The sequence below is a fragment of the Marmota flaviventris genome, chromosome 12, assembly GCF_047511675.1.
Source record: "Marmota flaviventris isolate mMarFla1 chromosome 12, mMarFla1.hap1, whole genome shotgun sequence".
NCBI classification, from domain to species: Eukaryota; Metazoa; Chordata; class Mammalia; order Rodentia; family Sciuridae; genus Marmota; species Marmota flaviventris.
Window position 1 is genome coordinate 40,540,791 of NC_092509.1, and position 18,419 is coordinate 40,559,209.

General features: G+C 36.3%; 1 protein-coding gene and 1 pseudogene across 2 annotated transcripts in view; both read right to left on the reverse strand.

Moving 5' to 3' along the window:
- Window positions 1-18,419, reverse strand: part of Ccny (cyclin Y) — a 217,834-nt gene that overhangs the window by 176,811 nt on the left and 22,604 nt on the right. Inside the window, exon 1 of one of the 2 annotated variants that reach the window (XM_071599877.1) lies at window positions 17,782-17,801. The exons of the other annotated variant lie outside the window; for it this stretch is intronic. The gene's annotated coding sequence lies outside the window, so the exon portion shown is untranslated. Of the gene's footprint in view, window positions 1-17,781; window positions 17,802-18,419 lie in introns of those variants that run through there. 2 annotated transcript variants of the gene reach the window in all.
- On the reverse strand, window positions 838-1,665 carry LOC139707826 (NTF2-related export protein 2 pseudogene; annotated as a pseudogene).

Consider the following 18,419-nt stretch of genomic DNA (forward strand, 5'->3'; position numbering starts at 1 on the left):
TTTTAAGTTTATCATGAAGATTGTTGTTCTCTATTTTTCTCTCAAAAAAGACAATGAGATAGTCATATTAACAGGAACATGTTTTAAAATAAATGTGCCCAATGTCATATGGAAGAATGAATCACAAACCAAATAATTTTAACTTTTAAATAATAGTTAATATAGTTGACAGCACAAAACATGGGGTGGGTAATACATAGGAATCTTTGGGCCTAAAATTCACTGGAAGACTTAGAAGTTAAGGGTGTTACAAAAATATAGCAATGGCTTTGTTTCCAACTTTTCTTTTAGACCCTGTTACAAGGGTCTTATTGCTGATTTACTGCTGACATTCTACCCCCATAAGTTCTTGAATAAACAGAGAAATGATGCTGACAAATATAAGGTGAAGTATAAAGACCTTAAAAAAATCACTCTTAGAACAAATGTGACCCTCATGACATTTGGCAAGGATACATATTAATTTAGTGATTTAAATCCTAAAAACAGGTTACATTTTTAGGAGGTAGTAAATGAGTACAAAAATTTTACCATTTGGTCACTCCCCTCACTTTTGGCTTCAACCTTGGATATTTCTACATTTCTCATTCCCCATTCTCCCATTAAAGCTATTAGTTTTTCTAGCACTCATTACCAAAATTTCTAGACATGGAGCTGCCAAGATATATGTTTTTAAGAAGTTTTAATCCACCAAATGCACTCAATAATCAGGTGTCAATTTAAAACATTTTTTACTTATTTAGTTATTAATACACGTATAAAGTAAAAACTCAAAATAAGAAAACTTAACATGAAAAAGTCTATTAAATATTCCACATGCAATTCTCATGTGTCATAGTAGTTATGAACTGATAAACTGTACCACATATTGCAACTGTATTACCAGTGTTAACTGAAAATAGGCATGTGGTTTACTAAAAATTTAACCTATTAACCAAAAAAAAAAAAAAAATCCCACTTACTCCCAGAGAGTTATATTGTGCTGATATTCCACAGATAGTATTACAAAAGGATTCCATTTTTGCAATAGGCTGGGTTCACAATGAGTATGTTAGTACCAAGATCATGTGTTTAACATTACTTTAAGAATATCATTAGTGGAATATATATAAGGCATGTAAAAAACTAGCATTAAAGCTCTGAAGGGCAACAATCCAAACTAGCAGCTGCTAGAAAAGGTGTTGCTAGGAATTTAAAAAAAAAAAAAAAAAAAATCGAAGAAACTTAGCACAAACTGGTTTACAGTGTTTTCCTAATTAAATTAGTTGATTCACAAAGACCTCTGCTTCAGGAACTAGCAAAATAAAGAATAGACTTTTACCTCTCTAACTACTAGCCCAATCTTGGAAATAGAAACAATAACCAGCAATCTTCCACACGGTGCTATCAGGAATGTATGGAGCAGTCAGCAGGAAGTTCTGGTTGAAGAAATGTTGTTTGTTTCCATCAAACTTCACAGTTCCACTGGTTACAACAAGAACTATAGACTGGGACTGGGTAGCTTGCTCATGGTCTGGTTGGCAATCTAACATATTGACCTGGAACTCACTAGAAGGCAACATCTTAAAAAAATTACTTAGGGCATCTAGCTCTATAACAACACTTCCATTCCATATTAAAGTGGCCTTGTCCAAATACAGTCTGGTTCCTTCTTCTTTTGTCCATTGTCTCATAGTAAATATTGACAAATTCCTCAGCAGCTCTACATGCCTGACCTATGTAAGTTTTAAAATCCACCGATTTGGTCCTAGAGGAGTTTGAATAAGTATGTTCCAGCTGTGGCGGCGTCACTATGTCCTCATGTGTCTGCCTCGCTCGGCTTTCTTCCTCCTCTGCAGGCTTCTGACTCTGAACCATATTCTTGAGCTCTTTTTTTCTGTCAAATGACAAACATCAGAGCACTCATTTATAACAAGTGTGGACAGTATGTTCTTGTCTCCTCTGTATCCTTGTTTTAACAATCCAAAATTTCTCCCATGGTCAATGATTCCACTTTTTCATCACTACATTTGGCATATTACCTATTTTTCAGGGACACATGCCTTAGGTCTTACAGTATGCTATGAACATCAATTGATCCACAATGCATACCTGAGAGACCAAGAAATATAGATCTTCGGGCTGGGGTTGTGGCTCAGCGGTAGAGCGCTCACCTAGCATTTGCAAGGCGTTGGATTCGATCCTCAGAACCACATGAAAATAAATAAAATAAAGGTACTGTGTCCAACTACTTCTAAAAAAATAAATATTTTTTAAAAAAGGAAATATAAATCAAATCTGTATCACGATTCAGTGGAATACTTTCAACTGGCTCAATTAGGAAACAGCACCCTCTGCAATTACAAAGTATCTCAGTACAATCTGTTAGATGAAAATATCATTTGTCATTATTTAACATCATAAAAATTAAAACGCACTCATTTATCACAGAGATAGGTAAGAGATAAAAATCCTTGTGACTGAACATGGAATTCAATAGAACACTCTGTTAAAAACTTTTATATTGGTTTTTCAAGTTCTCCCACAGCCAACTTTTACTCTTCCTATTGCTCTGAGGAGATACTTGTGTTCCTTCTGAGGAAATGGTAGAATGAGCTAACCAGGAACAATGTTAAATACCTTTAAAAAATATTAATAAAAAATTAACTCCATGGTAATATACCATCTATGGTTTCATAAGCCATATAATATGCACCTTCATATAAATGTCCTACTAAAGCTCTGGGCCCTACCATTGTTCTGAAAAAGAGAGCACCAAAAACAAATCATACAATAAAGCCCAGAGTTCTGTGGACAAAAACAGACTTTAACTCAGAATTTTATATGCTGTACCCCTTGCTACAAATGCTATATGAGCATTAAATTATGTGCTATTTCCAATTAGTTACAAATTTAAAAAAAAAAACTGTACAAAATGATACTACCATCCATACATAAACTTTTCCCAGAATACTTCCGTCTATGCAACCATTTTTTTAAAGTTATTTGCATAGAAGACTTTAGAAAACAAAGTCATAAAAAGGCATTCAGTTCCTCTACTTTATACACAGACCTGAAATTCTCGCCCTCAGCAAGGAGGATACAGAAACACCCTAATCCTCTCTCTGCTACCATTCAGCATCCATCCAGATGTTCAACCAAACACTGCTGGAAAGCAAGGAATCCAACAGTGACAACTATAGTGGGGTCTATGAAGCACTTTGCTTTTCTTGTCTTGTCTCATTTAATCTTCCAACATCCCTACGAAGTAGGTTTCATTATTCCCACGTGGTAAATTAAGGGAATAAGATGGCCAGATGTAAACATCCAAAACCACAACAAGAATGAAGTAGGGACAAAATTCAAAGTCAAGTATGTCTTAGGCTGTCTTCTGACACTTAAGTTTGCTTATTACAATTTAATTTATTCCTGGGTTCTAAAATCCTTTCTGTTCACAATCTAGCGCGCGCGCGGGGGGGGGGGGGGGGGGGTACATTTTAAGCTATGTTTCAATTCTCTATTTGAGACACAGAATTAACAAATATAATGGGACACAAAAGAGGCAAATGGAGCAGGGAAGGTTAATTCCCAGGAAAAGCCTGAGCCACAGTGAGCAAAGGCTCACCAGGAGCCAGGGAATGTTCAGAGTATAAGAAGAAAGAATTGGGAATTTTAAGCAACATATCAAATTGCCATCAATAACTCCTAAAATGCAAAGGGATTTTCTCAGTCTTCATCAACTTGCCTAAATACTCAACATTACTGACCATCCTTCTTCATCTTGAAGTTCTTTCCTTCTTTCACTCTTTGACTGCCTGTCTAGGTTCTTGTCCTCTCTGCCCATTCTTTCTAGGTTTTACCTTGTTATTTGCCTCCAAATCGTGAGACTGTGAGTCCTGTCCTAGAGCTTCCATCCTGGCTCAACTGTCAGTGCCTTAGAAACACAGTATTCCTGCCCTGTCCCCATCCTCCTTCTGAGCTCAAATGCCACATTTAAAACTGTGAGGAAAATGACAAACACCTGTCATCAGTGGGCACAGAAAGGACAGGATGAGACATTTAGGAAGGCAGGGAAAGGCAAGATTATGCAGGGCTTCACATGCCAAGGAGTGTCACTGAAGGCCACTTTGAAGAACAGTGAATTGTTCAAAGTAGTGTTTGCATAAAATGAGCCTGGCAAGATTATAAAAGATGAATCTAAAAGAAAGAAACTAAGGCAAGAAGACCACTACATACACATTTAGTGAATAAAGACAAAAACTAGTATGGAAACCATGGAAAAAGGAAGGAAGGAGGTTTTCTCAGAGTCCAAGTTAGAGAAACAAGGAGTATTGCTAATATAAATATTCAGGTCACATCTCATCCATCAGTCATCATGTGCAAGTATCTCATTCCTCCCATGTCCAAGAACTGGGCTGAAAAGAGGTATTACCAACATTATCCATGAACAATCCCTGCTTTGAAAGTACATAGGCTAAGGGGGGCAGGGGGGAAACAGGCAAAGAAATCCAGCTTTTTTGTTAAAACCTTATAAAACAGCAAGTAAAACAAGCAACCTAATAGACAATCAACACAATAAACAAGGTTTGAGAGTTTCTGAGATTAGATAGTTGGTGCAACAAAGAAAAGTAATAATATGGAAAATATAAGGCACTTCCCATCACCTGGCTAAGCCTCTGGAATAACTGCACAGAAATACAAAGACAGAAAAGATTCAAAATCATTATCATCCCAGGCCTATAATTAGCTAATATTTAATTTAGGCCTTGTATCTAGCCTGTTTCGAGGCATCCACAATATACATGAACACTGTGAGTATGGGTAAGGGATACATGAATCAATATAACAGAATTTACTTATCCTCTTTGAGCACATGCCCTCACTAGCAAAACTCTGGTGGTTGAGAAGTCTCTATGAGCTAATAAAGCAGTCAGTGATTTTCAAACTTTTGAGTAAATTATCTGGGCAATTTACTAAAAATGCATGTTCTCCAATCCTATCTCTGCCAATTCTGATTTAGAAATCTTGTTTTCTAAATACAAAGGGATTTTCTCAGTCTTCATCAACTTGCCTAAATACTCAACATTACTAACCATCCTTCTTCGTCTTAAAGTTCTTTCCTTCTTTCACTTTTTGACTGCTTGTCTAGGTTCCCATCCTCTCTGACCACTCTTTCTATGTTTATTTCTTTATTTGCCTCCAAATCATGAGACTTCAGGTCCTGTCCTAGAGCCTCCATCCTAACTACATACCTACCTGGGAAATTCTGATGCAATAAGTATACAGGTCACATTTATTAATGTTCTTGAAAAGTCTGAAAATTTTAGAGTTCCAAAGGTATGCATTCAAACATACTTATTAAGACATTTGGTCACCTCTAATATAAAAGAATATTGACTAGAAATTAGTTTTTAGGAGGTCCAGTGTATTGGCCTCATATACATTAAGATTTTACACACACACACACACACACACACACACATTTAGATAATGCTCCAAAGGAGAAAAATAGATACACATTAGTAAGCTTAATCTCAGAAACACATTTCAGTAGCAGATTTTTATGTATCTTCAGCTCACTTAAGTGGTTGGTTCAGCACTTAAGGCCTATAAAAATCTCAGTCAAGATAAACTTAATTGGGGAAAGCCCCAAAGTATTAGCTTTCACAAAAGGGTATACTAAGCCAAGCATTAATTCTCTTAATTTATATTTTCATGACTCTTTCATATAAAGTTTATTCAATTGTTAGAATCTTCTCTTTTCTGAAAGCAAAAATACAAGTTTTCAGAGACCAAACAATTCTGTTTAAATCTTATCCACAAGACTCCCTTACAAGACTATAACTTCCCTAAGTTATGCTAAACCTTTTATTCTCAGCTTCAGCTGATTTGATGACGTCAAATCTACCTGTGAAACCAAAAAATGCTCAAACCCTTAGCAGTTCAGCTGATGCTTCTGGCTAATGAGTCTAAGGTCACGGGTGATGTCTCAAGACTCATATGTCCTGCTCTGTCCCTCAGTCCCACTGATACACCTGTGTGAAAATCAGTATTGAAATTCACCAGAAATTCATATACTCTTAACCAATCTTGTCCACAGTGCTCTGCAAAGCTATCTCTGCTTAAATATTTGTTAATCCAGACTCTTTTTTATATGTTAACACTGAACTACTTCCACAAAGTAAGGTAGGCAGATTTCCATGATGTCACATCAACAGGAAGTTCCTCAAGGTAACAGTTCAATGCTGCTCTTTCCTGTACACCAAAAAAGTGAAGAAAGCTGGGCCATTTCTTAAGACCAGTGGTGATAAGATCTCAGAATTCAGAAGTGGAAATACACCAGCCTGGAGCCTAAAGCCCTGTTTACTCTGCCCTGCTGAGTCTCTTGCCCACTCCTGACCTCAAATAATTCAAATCCTGATGAAGGAGGGTCAAACAAGGAGGATGACCTGACCCCCTTGGACGATCTGACTCTTTACTTTAATCCCAAATTAGATTAAAGCTTCTACTTTAATCCCAAATTATAAGGCATTCCTGTGCCATATTGCTCAGGCGCAGAAGGGCCAGCCTGACCCTCGGGGCCCAGCAGTGGAGCAGCCAGAGCCCAAGGGTGTCCCTCATGTCTTACTATTCCATTACTCATGATCTCTGGAGAACATTCTGAAAATACCATGAAAGGGGGATGCAGACAGTTCCGCCACAAACTAGAATCAGTTTCACTAGCAGAGATGTACCCATGACATCTGAACAGAGTATAAAATGACCACCAACAACCATGTCTGAAAAGTAACAAGAACACATATACATAAACTCGTAGCAAATAAAAAAAAGGCAAAAAAAAGTTTAAAACAAATGTATACAATAAAAACTGAAAATACAGAAAAGCTTATCAATTCAATTGAAAAGTTTTTTTTTTTCAAACTAAAGGAGAAGATTGATTATTCCATTTTAGTGGCAGAACAGTTTCTGAAAAGAGAAATATTGAGAGAGTTTATAAATAAATGCTAGAGATGAAGATAGAACTTAAAGCCTAGAAAATGTACAAGACTCACCCAAGGCCACACAGCCTAAGACTGAGTAAACGTTGTAACAGGTCTCCAGATTTCTAGTTATGTGACTCCTCAAATAAGCATTTTTCATCTTCACTGTAATAACCTACAGGCAAGAGGACTCCACACCATCATCAGTAATCAATTCCCGATTCCAGCCTTGCTTGCTCTCAAGTTTCCTTGGCATGTGCATCATCTTCTCCTGACCATTTTAACCTGCTTCTAATATCCTTCCAATTATTAGCCAGGCATTTAAACCAGCATAATCACTCCAAAAATTTTTTAAGGGTGTGGAAGAGGAACAGTAAGTGTGTGAATGTTTTTTGTACCTTGTTACTTAGGAGAATATACAAAATTACAGGTCCCTTGAGAGCAGGCTTGGGTAAATGAAATCTTTTACTTCTGTTAACTCAGATACCTTTTTCTGGTTTAGAAATGCTATTGTCCAACTGCAGACTTGTGAAGCTCTCCAAGACACTGACCCCACCACACCTGACAGCCCTGTCACACCCAGATGCCTTGGCTCAAGGTAGGAGCGGAGACATGTGCTCTGATGATATCTAGAAGGCCACCTCCAGGAAGCCAGTTTCTTTCAGAACTGTATTCCAGAAATGTCTAAATGGCCCCTACTTTTAATGTTTGATAAAATCCATGACATCTGCGCTCACGTAATCTCACAAGAAAAAATGTTCTTTACCTAGCAATATTATTAATAACTAATATTTACTGAGCACTTACTTTGTAAGAATCACTTTATCTTATTGTTTCATTTTATCCCTAATTTTATGAAGTAGATATTTTTATTATCCCCATTTTGTAAGAAGAGAGTTAATTAGCAGGCCCAGGTTCAAATGAGTGGCATCTAGTAAAGCAGGGATTCAAACCTGCAGACAGACTGAAATTTAGATCCTCAGTTTTTCCAGTGCCCCTAAATCTTCCTGCTTTTCAGTTGTAACTTCAAGAGCAAGGACAGCCAATGGCACTGGGAAGTATTTACTTCCCTCTCTGCAGACAGGAGTTCTGGTGTCCTTGCCCTTTCCCTCCTATCCCTACTCATTAATTCCTAATGAATCACCTTAAAACTCCAACTTATGATCACATCACTGCCTGCTGAAAAATCTTCCTCACTGCTTTGAGAATACAGCTCAAATTCCCTTCTTCCATGTGGTTTCAACCAATTTCTGCATTCTTTTCTTTTCACCTCTACATAAACCTTTATAGCAGCCGGAATTATTGTCTGAAACACTCGTTTGTTTAAGAAATAATAACTGATCACCTACTGTACCTACTCCATTACCATCCACTGAACATCTGCTAGCACCAGCACTATGTGGTAAATGTGACTGATCTGGCTTCTGCCTTCACAGAACCTAGAAATAATCCTTGTTGATAACCCTCTTCATGCCTGCAACACTCATCTTCTCCTCTTCATCAAAAAGGCACTAGGGTCCAATGCTCAACTTAAGTCTTGTGCCTCATGCCATTTCCACCCAGGCTTTTCCTCCTCCTCTAACATAGGTCCTATAGCTGGTAGCACTATAGCACTGGCAGGACTATACACCACGAGAGTGCCAGGCATTCAACGGTGCTCAATAAATACTATTTCACTCGTTTCTTGCACCTTCTTATCTAATAAAGATTTCTTGTTTTGTGACTTTTCATTGTATGTCTTATTTCTCACATAAACTCTCTACTCCTTGGTGAGTACTGTTATTTCTATCCTTATGCTATCCTGCATTTTGTACATGTCCAGTACTTGTTGAGAGAAAACCTCCCACCATTGTCTCTAAAGCACTGCTGATTAATATTTTAGTACAGACCCATTCCATCACAATTTTAAAATGACTGTTTAAAAACTGCAGGCCACTTTCTTTCAAGAAGCCTTTGAACTTGAGAACCTTCCTTAAAAATTAAGGCATCAATCTTTTATTTTTTAAATTTTAGCTGGTTATGTTAAAAAACACACTAATGGGGTAACATTGTTATTTCAATAGATACACATTTACAATGTTTAAATCAAGTTAAACATGTGTAGTTCCTCAAACATTGATCATTTCTTTCTGATAAAAATAAGACATAATTCTAACAAAAGTGTGAAAGAGAAAAGGGTCTCCTTTTGTCCCAAATTTAAAATAAGCACCTATTTTCAGTGCCAAACTAGAAGCATGGACCACTGACAATTGGCTAAATCCAGCAGATCAATCCAGCCCTTGTGAAAAATACACCACTATGCTTAGAGGTGAACTTCAGATTATAGAGGCAGTCATGCTGACACCAGGGCAGAGTCCCTGTTCACAGTGGGTGAAGGAACAGCTACAGGGCTCTGGACTTGTAGTCCCAGGAACTGAGTTTCTCTACTGAGCAACACAACAGGCTGCACAGCACAAACCACAGGCAGACAGATGGTGGCAAGAACTCCAAAAGTCCTGCCACATTAGCCTCAACCCTAGTCAACCCCAAAAAGCCAAATGTATACACCACACTGAGGGGCACTTGTTTTTTCCCTGAGCAGAACAGAAATAGACCAAACAAAAGCTGTATAAGTATATATATGCTACCTTATAGCTGCCTGTTCTGCAGATTACATATCAGAGGGTAAACTGGTACAACAGGGTGGATGGGGGCGGGGGGGTAGTAATAGCATCATGCATTAAACAATAAAAACCCTAAACACATACCTAGCTCTTGACAATTCTAATTTTTCCTAAGCAAAAGACAAAGATGAAATGCAACCCAGTATGTATGTGCATAATCAATCTTCTCAGAATTTTATCTAATATTAAAAACTCTAAAACAAGAACTCGGATAAACAATGAGACACTCAAAAATAAACTTCTACCCATAGTCACTAAAAATGATGAGACAGGGCTGGGTGTAGCTGAGTGGTAGAGTGCTCACCTAGCATGCAAAAGGCCTTGGGCTGGGTCCCTAACACAGGAAATAATATATTTACTGCCATGGAAAGGTTTGTAAAAAAGTTAAATTTTAAAATAGTACCCAAAAAGAATCTCTTACAAAATGTACCCCAAATACAAGAAGTAACCATGACAATATTTCTACGAGTCTATTAAAACTCTTTCAATGGATTTTTGGTTGTTGTTGTTTCTTGTTTTTGTTTTGTAATGCTGGAGATCAAACTCAGGGCCTCAAGTATACCAGGCATGAAGTTTACTCCACTGAGCTACATTCCTAGTCCTAATGGAAATTTTATGTTAGAACAAAAGGCAATTCAGTTGCCCTACAAAAATCTGTGTCCAATCCCTTCTCCACACATACCATGGCATTCAAGGAAGACCACTGAAGGAGCTAGCAATAAATAGTAGCCCCCAATCTATGCTATCTAATACAGTAGCCAGTACTACATATAACCATATAAATCTATTTCTTATAATTAAATAAAATTTGCCAGGTGTGGTGACACATGCCTGTCATCCCAATAACTCAGGAGGCCAAGGCAAGAAGATCAAGTTCGATGCCAGTGTGGGTAACTTAATGAGACCCTGTCCAAAAAATAAATAAATAAATAAAGTTAGGGATACAACTCAGTGATAGAGCACCCGTGGGTTCAACCCCCAGTGCCTCCAAAAAAAATTTTAATATAAAATTCTGATCTTCAATCACACCAGCTACATTTCAAGAACTTAACAACCACATGTTGAACACAAGACACTACCACACTGGACAATATAGACAGAGCTAACATTTCCATCTTCAAGAAAGCTCTAGTACAGAGTGCTACCTTAGAACAAAAGGAAAAAGTTAAGTGTGAAGATAACAAAGTATAGAAGTACAGCCCAAGTTTCCAGGTTAGTGTCCACACTAAGCTTTAACACAGGTCTGAGTAGAGCAACTGCTGAAAAACCTTGGACTCTTTGTTAATAGAGATAACAATCATAAAAAAAATGATTAAGTATGCATATGATATCCTTTGAAGTTAAAATTCATAAATGTTAGACTTAGTCCAATGTTGAGGCCACTGAATAAAGATGTGTACTATTCTTTAGAAATGAACTGAGCTAAAGGGCACAGTGGCACACACTTGTAATCCCAGGGATTCGGGAGGCTGAGGCAGGAGAATCACAAGTTTGAGTCAGTCTCAGCAACTTAGTGGACCTTTGTCTCAAAATAAAGAACTGACTAAAAAGAATTGGGGACATAAGTCAGAGGTAAAGCACCCTGGGATCAATCACCAGTACCAAAAAAAGAAAAAGAAAAAGAGAAAAATAAATAAATTGAGCCAACTTATTTTTTTAATATCATTTCTTAAGTTTAGATATAAATAAGTATTTAAAAACCTCATTACTCAACTTTTACATTAAGCCCCAAATCTATGCTATTTTCAAAATAAAATAATCTTATTCTACCCACTTGAATCAAAGTGTGAAATATGATATATCAAGAATTATGTAATGTTTTGAACAGCCAACAATAAAAAATTATAAAAAATAATAATAATAATAATCTTATTCTCAAAAGGCAAATGATTAGCACCATCTCATCAAGAAAACAAATGTGTAACAAGCTGTTATGATTTCAATATTAGGTATCCCCCAAAAACTCATGTGAGAGACAATGCAAGAAAGTTTAGATGATTGGGTTATGAGAACCTTAACCTAATCAGTGCATTAATTCCCTGGTAGGGATTTACTAGGTGGTGATTATAGGCAGGTACAGTATGACTAGAGGAGATAGGTCAATTGGGACAGACATGCCTTTGGATTTTATATTTTGTCCACAGTGAGGGGAAGTCTGTCTCTTTCACTCTGCTTCATGGTGGCCATATCCTGAACCATTTTTCTCCACCACATTCTTCCACCATGATGTGCTGCCTCACCTTAGGTCCAGAGCAATGGCCATCTAAGGACTGAGATCTCTGAAACTGTGAGCCTCAAATAAAATTTTCCTCCTCTAAAACTGTTCTTGTCAGGTCTTTTGGTTATAGCAGCAAAAAAGCTGGCTAAAACTCAAGCTAAAATGAAATTCTATAAAATTTTTAGAAAGTCAGTAACCTCATTTTAGAAGTACATGTATGCATGCAAAATAATACTGCTCATGTATTTATGCATATAATGATACACAACATGGAAAAAGAGAAAGAACACGTCCAAGCTACTAAAAACACTCTAACACCAGTATCTTCATCTTGAGACAAAGCATCAACTCTCAATTTTTCAGGTAAATAAAAGTGAACAAGGAATTCAACCATACAAACAAAAGAATCTCTGGCTGCTCCTTACAACACAGAAATCGTTCCTGTTGGCTTTTATAATACACTAATATTTTTGCAGCTGATAAATCAGCCAAATTGTTATTCTTTTTTTTTTTTTTTCTTTTGGGTGCTGAGAATCAAATCCAGTGCCTTACATGTGCTAGGCAAGCACTCTACCACTGAGCCACAACACCAGGCCCCAATTATTATTCTTATTTTTAAATAATTTTCAGATTACAGGAGAATTATAAAAATAGTTCAGAGTTCCCATAAGCCCTTCACTCAATCTCCTCTAAGGTTTATACTTTATATAGCCATAATACAATTTTCAAAACTAAGAAACTGACAGTCATATAATAAAATATAATAAAGATTTTATTTACACTTCTAATTACTTTCTCTTCCCCTAATATTATACTTAACTGGCAACTTCTAAGAAAACAAGATTAGCAGAAGTAAAAGAGAAATAGCAATCTCAAAACCCAGAAGTTAACCAAAAATATATAAATTTGCCATAGGTAATTCAGTAGCGGATAATCCTGACAATAACAACATACAAATAAGGAAGACTCTTAGTTCTATTTTTCTTCTACAGTTTTTTTATTTCTGATGTTCAACTTCTTTTTATTTGGCAAGTAGGAAGCACAGATATGTCTTCTCAATTTTAATTTGAAAAATAAAGCAGAGAAGAAATTAATCTAGGTTCTATATAAGATATTAAGGCTTCAATTAAAAAAATACCACTGTAAAGGGACTAAAAACAAGTTTTATATCATGAGTACTAAGTTAAAACATAAATATGTATATATATTTTCTTTTCTAGCTGAATACCAAATTTATGTTACTCTTGCTTTCTCTCCATTTCAAAAGTCCTGCAGTAAAGATAACTAATGTTCTCCAGGAAAGATAACCTATCTATTTATACTCCATAAACTTCACCAGCTCAAGAAACATTACCAGGTCCATTTGAGACAGGACTTATTGTTAAGATATAAAACCCAGTGATAGAAATCTCTCATTTGCATTTGGAATTTTCCACCTTCCAAAGTCCTAGTGTCCAAAGTGCAACAGTGATGCAAAATACACTTAAGTCTACTGTTAATTAAACATATCCTATTTGGCTTCTTCAAAAGTATATACATATCAGTCTTGGTCTTAAGTAAGCAAAGTAAACACTAGGAAAATTCAAGATAGACAATTTCCATTTTTAGCAAGGGGCCAATTCTCACTTAGAACCACTCCCCAAATTTAATTTATACCACCTTTGCTTTGATAAAGATGTAATTTGTAAAAGATAAACTGCATTATGATAAGAAAGAGTTACTAGGCTAACTTATAAAGAAATTGAATTATTGAGAAAACACTAAAACGGTAACATGAAAAAAAGTATAAAAACACAATTCACAGAAATGAAATGCCTAAAAAGCATACTAATCTAAGTAATGGTCCTATTAAAGCTGACTGTCACATAAGAATTCAAACTCAAAGATGGCAATATAATACACTGCTGTATGAACTCAAAAAGCATCCTAATGGTATATATACCCTTATCACAATTCTATTCTTAACTACATAATGTTATTTTTTTAAAAAAAAAGAGGGAGAGGGAGAGAGAGAGAGAGAGAGAGAGAATTTTTTTTTAATATTTATTTTTTGTTTTCGGCGGACACAACATCTTTGTTTGTGTGTGGTGCTGAGGATCGAACCCTGGTCACACTCATAACAGGGGAGCGCGCTACCGCTTGAGCCACATCCCCAGCCCCAACATAATGTTATTTTTATTTTTTTTTAGTATTTATTTTTTAGTTATTGGCGGACACAACATCTTTGTTTGTATGTGGTGCTGAGGATCGAACCCTGGCCACACGCATGCCAGGCAAGCGCGCTACCGCTTGAGCCACATCCCCAGCCCAATGTTATTTTTAACTAATTTAAAAACATGTCTGTGGATCAGAAGCAACCTTCTAACATATCTTACATGTGGGACAAACAGCATGTAAAATTTAGTTAACTCTGTTAGTGGTGGTGGTGTAGATCAGTGCTAGTCTGGAAAACCTTAGAAATAATCCAAATGAAATTTTTCAGTTTAATCTGAGTACTTGAGTTTTACTCCTGCTTTAAAAAAAAAAAAAAAAACAGAATCACTTGAGAATTAAAGGACTCCAGACTAACAAGAGCTGTTATAAACACAGATTCTCATCAAGCAAAGTGGACTATAAATCTGGGTCCTTCCGTCATCTATTTGACAACAATTCACAGATCAGAACATTCCGATCTTTTTGCATTACTGGAAGTAGAAGAGAAAATTACATTTTTAACAGTAATATGTTAAAGTGAATTTTGGAAACACTAATTATCCAATAACATTGAGAAAGATTACATAAACCTGTTCAAACCCAATATTTTACCGTCTCCCTCCTCAAAGCCAATCCCTCTTCCTCACTTCTCCAATTTTTCTATCCACTGAAACAGCATTCATCATCCAATCACCCAGGCTCCAAAATATTCAGAGTCAACCCTGAGAATCCCCTCTTTCTCTATACCTCTAGACATAAAATTATATTGCTGTTTCACTCATTCTTTCAATATGATTTCATTCCTACTCAGTGTCAGGCAGGCAGGGAATGCAAAGATCTTTAAAAGTTTCTGCTCTGACACAGTCCTGGCACATTCAGAGTATCTGGGTGTGTGGGGTGGGGGGAGATGACAATTAGCAGGGTTGCTTATGAAACTTCTTTCCCACGTAACTTTCTTACACTCAGAATTTCTCACTGAACCAATACAAGTGACCTCATCAGTTCTAGTCTTTTCCTATTCCCATATGGTTCTATTTACAATATAATCTTCCTGGGGCCACTTGGATCAGATAAGCCTACTACCCCAAACCTGGTACTCCCTCGCCTGGCATTCACAGCCCTACACCTCATGGACCCACTAGAATGTAACAGATCCAAAAACTGTCTGGATAAGTCACCCCAATCTTCTTCAGCAAAATGCTCACACTCACCATGACCCAAATAAATCCTGTATTTTTTCACATCCAGACTTTTCCTACTGACTTACCCCTGCTAGAAATGTTCTCTATGTTATATCTCTTCCATGAAACTGTTCCACACCACCCAAGCTAAAAGTCATCTCTTCCACTTTTGACATTTTATCACACATTTTCTTTTTGGTTTGATTTTAGCACCTACTTCTGTACAACCAATACATTTCTTTCCACACATTGCCTTAAATGATAACATATATGCTTTTTTATCTTCCCAGTTAGAGTTTAAAGACCTAGAAAGCAAAGGTCGTATCTTGTATACCTCTTTGCATGAACTTAAATAAAATGCCATCATCTTCGGTAGATGATCAATACATTTTTTAAAAAAATTAAAGAAGATTCCTGAGAGCAGAATGCCAATTCTCAAATGTATAAGTTATTCACACAAACCTGAAAATTATCATTCAATATATTTCAAATTCTTGCCTCCTCAAAAGGCAAAAAAAAAAATGATTTTCAGAAATGTATCCTAAGTAAATCCCTCAATGACATGCAAACAAAATATTATGAGAGTTTAAAAAAAAAAAAACCTAAAGGACCAAAATCTAAGGACTTAAATTCTAGCATAATTAGTACTATTGTGATTAAATAAATTATGGAATTGATTTTAAATATCACAAATAGTAGTCAATAATCATGTTTTAGAAAATTACTTAGAATTATTCCTTTTACAATAAGAGAAAAAGAAAACTATAACTGGGACCATATTTACAACACAGTCCCAATTAGATACACATAAATACATATATCAAGCAATTCATATTGGCACATACAACTGTAATCCCAGCTATTCAGGAGACTGAGTCAAGAAAATCACAAGTTCAAGGCCAGCTTGGGCAACTTAGTGAGATCCTATCTCAAAATAATAAATAAAAATGGCTAGGATATAGCTCAGTAGTAGCATGCCCCTTGGCTCAATCCCCAGTAACAAAAAAAAAAATAATAAAATAAATATAAGAAAATGAATTGATGAATCAATGAATGAATAAATACCTTTATTCTAGTAAATTCACATGGTAAAAATTACATAAGTTTTCTTTCTGACCCATAGATATGGGTAGAAATTTTCAAACTTTTGAAGCTATACATTGTACATTCTATTAGGGTATTCTATAACAATACTGGTTTAAAATGTTAAGAACAAGCATTGTTCTGCATGCTTGTGGGAGTAAAGGTTGATTTTTTTCTATTTATCTTTCCAAAGTTTCCACAATTAATATACTGTTTCCATAATCAAAAAGAAAAATAACTAATACTGCCTTAAAAGTAAATCCTAATTTAAAAATTTTTGGCTTCATAAGATATGCATAATATCATAATCCAGATTCCCTATCACTTTTATTCACATTAAATTTAAGTTACAACAACAGATTCACCAAAAATCAAGATTTCAAATCACAGAAGTCCATTCTAGCAATTCCACTGCTTGGTATAGACCCAAAAGAATTAAATATCGGAACTCCACACCCTTGTTCATAGCAAAATTATTCCCAATAGCTAAAGGGTGAAAGCAACCTAAATGTTCATCAAGAGAAGAATGGATAAACAAAATGTAGCATAAAGATACAATGAAATATTTTGAGTGAAACTAGCCAACTGCAAAAAACACAAATATTTTAAAATTCCATTTATATAAGGGATGTAGTATAGTCAAATTCAGAAACAAAAACATAATGGTGGTTGCCAGGGGCTGGGAGAGAAGGAGGAATAATTACTTATTGTTTCATAATTTAGTATGGAAGTCTGGGAAAATGAAGATTCTAGAAATAGATGGTGGTGATGGTGCACAACAATGTGCATGTAATTAATACCACCACTGAACCATACTCTTAAAAAAACGACTAAAATGATAAATTTTATTCTACATACATTTTGCCATAAAATTTGTTTTTAAAAACAAAAGACAAAAAAACACAATCATCTAAAAACACTGGGGCAATGTTTACAGAAGTCTAACAGCTCTAGATATACACAAGGAAGCCTGACCTAAGATTCTCAAATTTACTTGAGAATCCATTAGTTTAGGGTGGATATAAAGGACAGGGGCAAGAGTGGTGGTACTTATAATCCCAGCTGTTGGGGAGGCTGAGGAAGGAGGATCCTAAATTTGAGGCCAGCTTGGGCAAATTAGCAATATCCTCTTTCAAAAATTTTTAAACAATGGGAGGGGATCTGAGGGTATAGCTCAAATGGTAGAACATTTGCCTGGCATGCTCAACACCCTGGGTTCAGTCCCCAGCAATGAGAAACAAACAAATAAGCAAATAAAAAATGAAAGTAGACAGAAATAAAAGTCTGAAGACCCAGATGCAACAACAGTTAATTACAGAACAGACCTATAGCCTGGTGCAACAGGGCAGTGGACAGCATAACAGGTAGGTGAGTGGCAGTCAGAGGCAACAGGATATTTTTGTGAGAAGACATTAGTTATGCTGCAAATCCAGAGAAGTGCAGGGGAGCAGCTCTGCCACAGGGCTCTGTAAACATGCACTTACCTAAATAAGATATGCAGGCAAGGCATGAACCACAGTTTTCTGTTTTGGAGGACCACTGTATGTTGCCCCTGAAACACAAGAGGCAAGAAACTTCTAGAAGGTCATATCCTATTCACCTCCCTATCTCCCTAATGGCTGTCAGGCGGCAGATCCTCATTGTTTCCTAGGCTCTGGAAAAGGACAGACTTTGGTCCCTCCTCACATTGCATCAAGTCAAGCTCCAGAAGATAAACCCACTTGCTACACTAGCTGTGGCTCCTCAGTAGCAGAGTATCCCGTAACTCATGCAGTCATCACCCTCTCATTTCAGTACTACCCTATCTGGTGTGCTCAACAGGGATTACAGGAAGCTGGTATCTCTGCCCTGTTTTTCTATGTGTGTTAAGTAACCATCCAAATCTGAAAGTGGTCTGTTGTGTCTTACTTCAAGCCTTCCCTTGATTTGTCTTTGGTATGAGCTTGAGAAGTAGTAGTCCAAAATTACATCAAATTAGTAAGACTGATTACTGCTACTAATCAAATGATAATCTTTTCTCTCTGTGTGATACTAGAGATTGAACACAGGGTCTTGCACATACTCAGAAATTCTTCTACCACTGAACTACATTCCCAACACCCATCTACTCTCCCTCCATTTT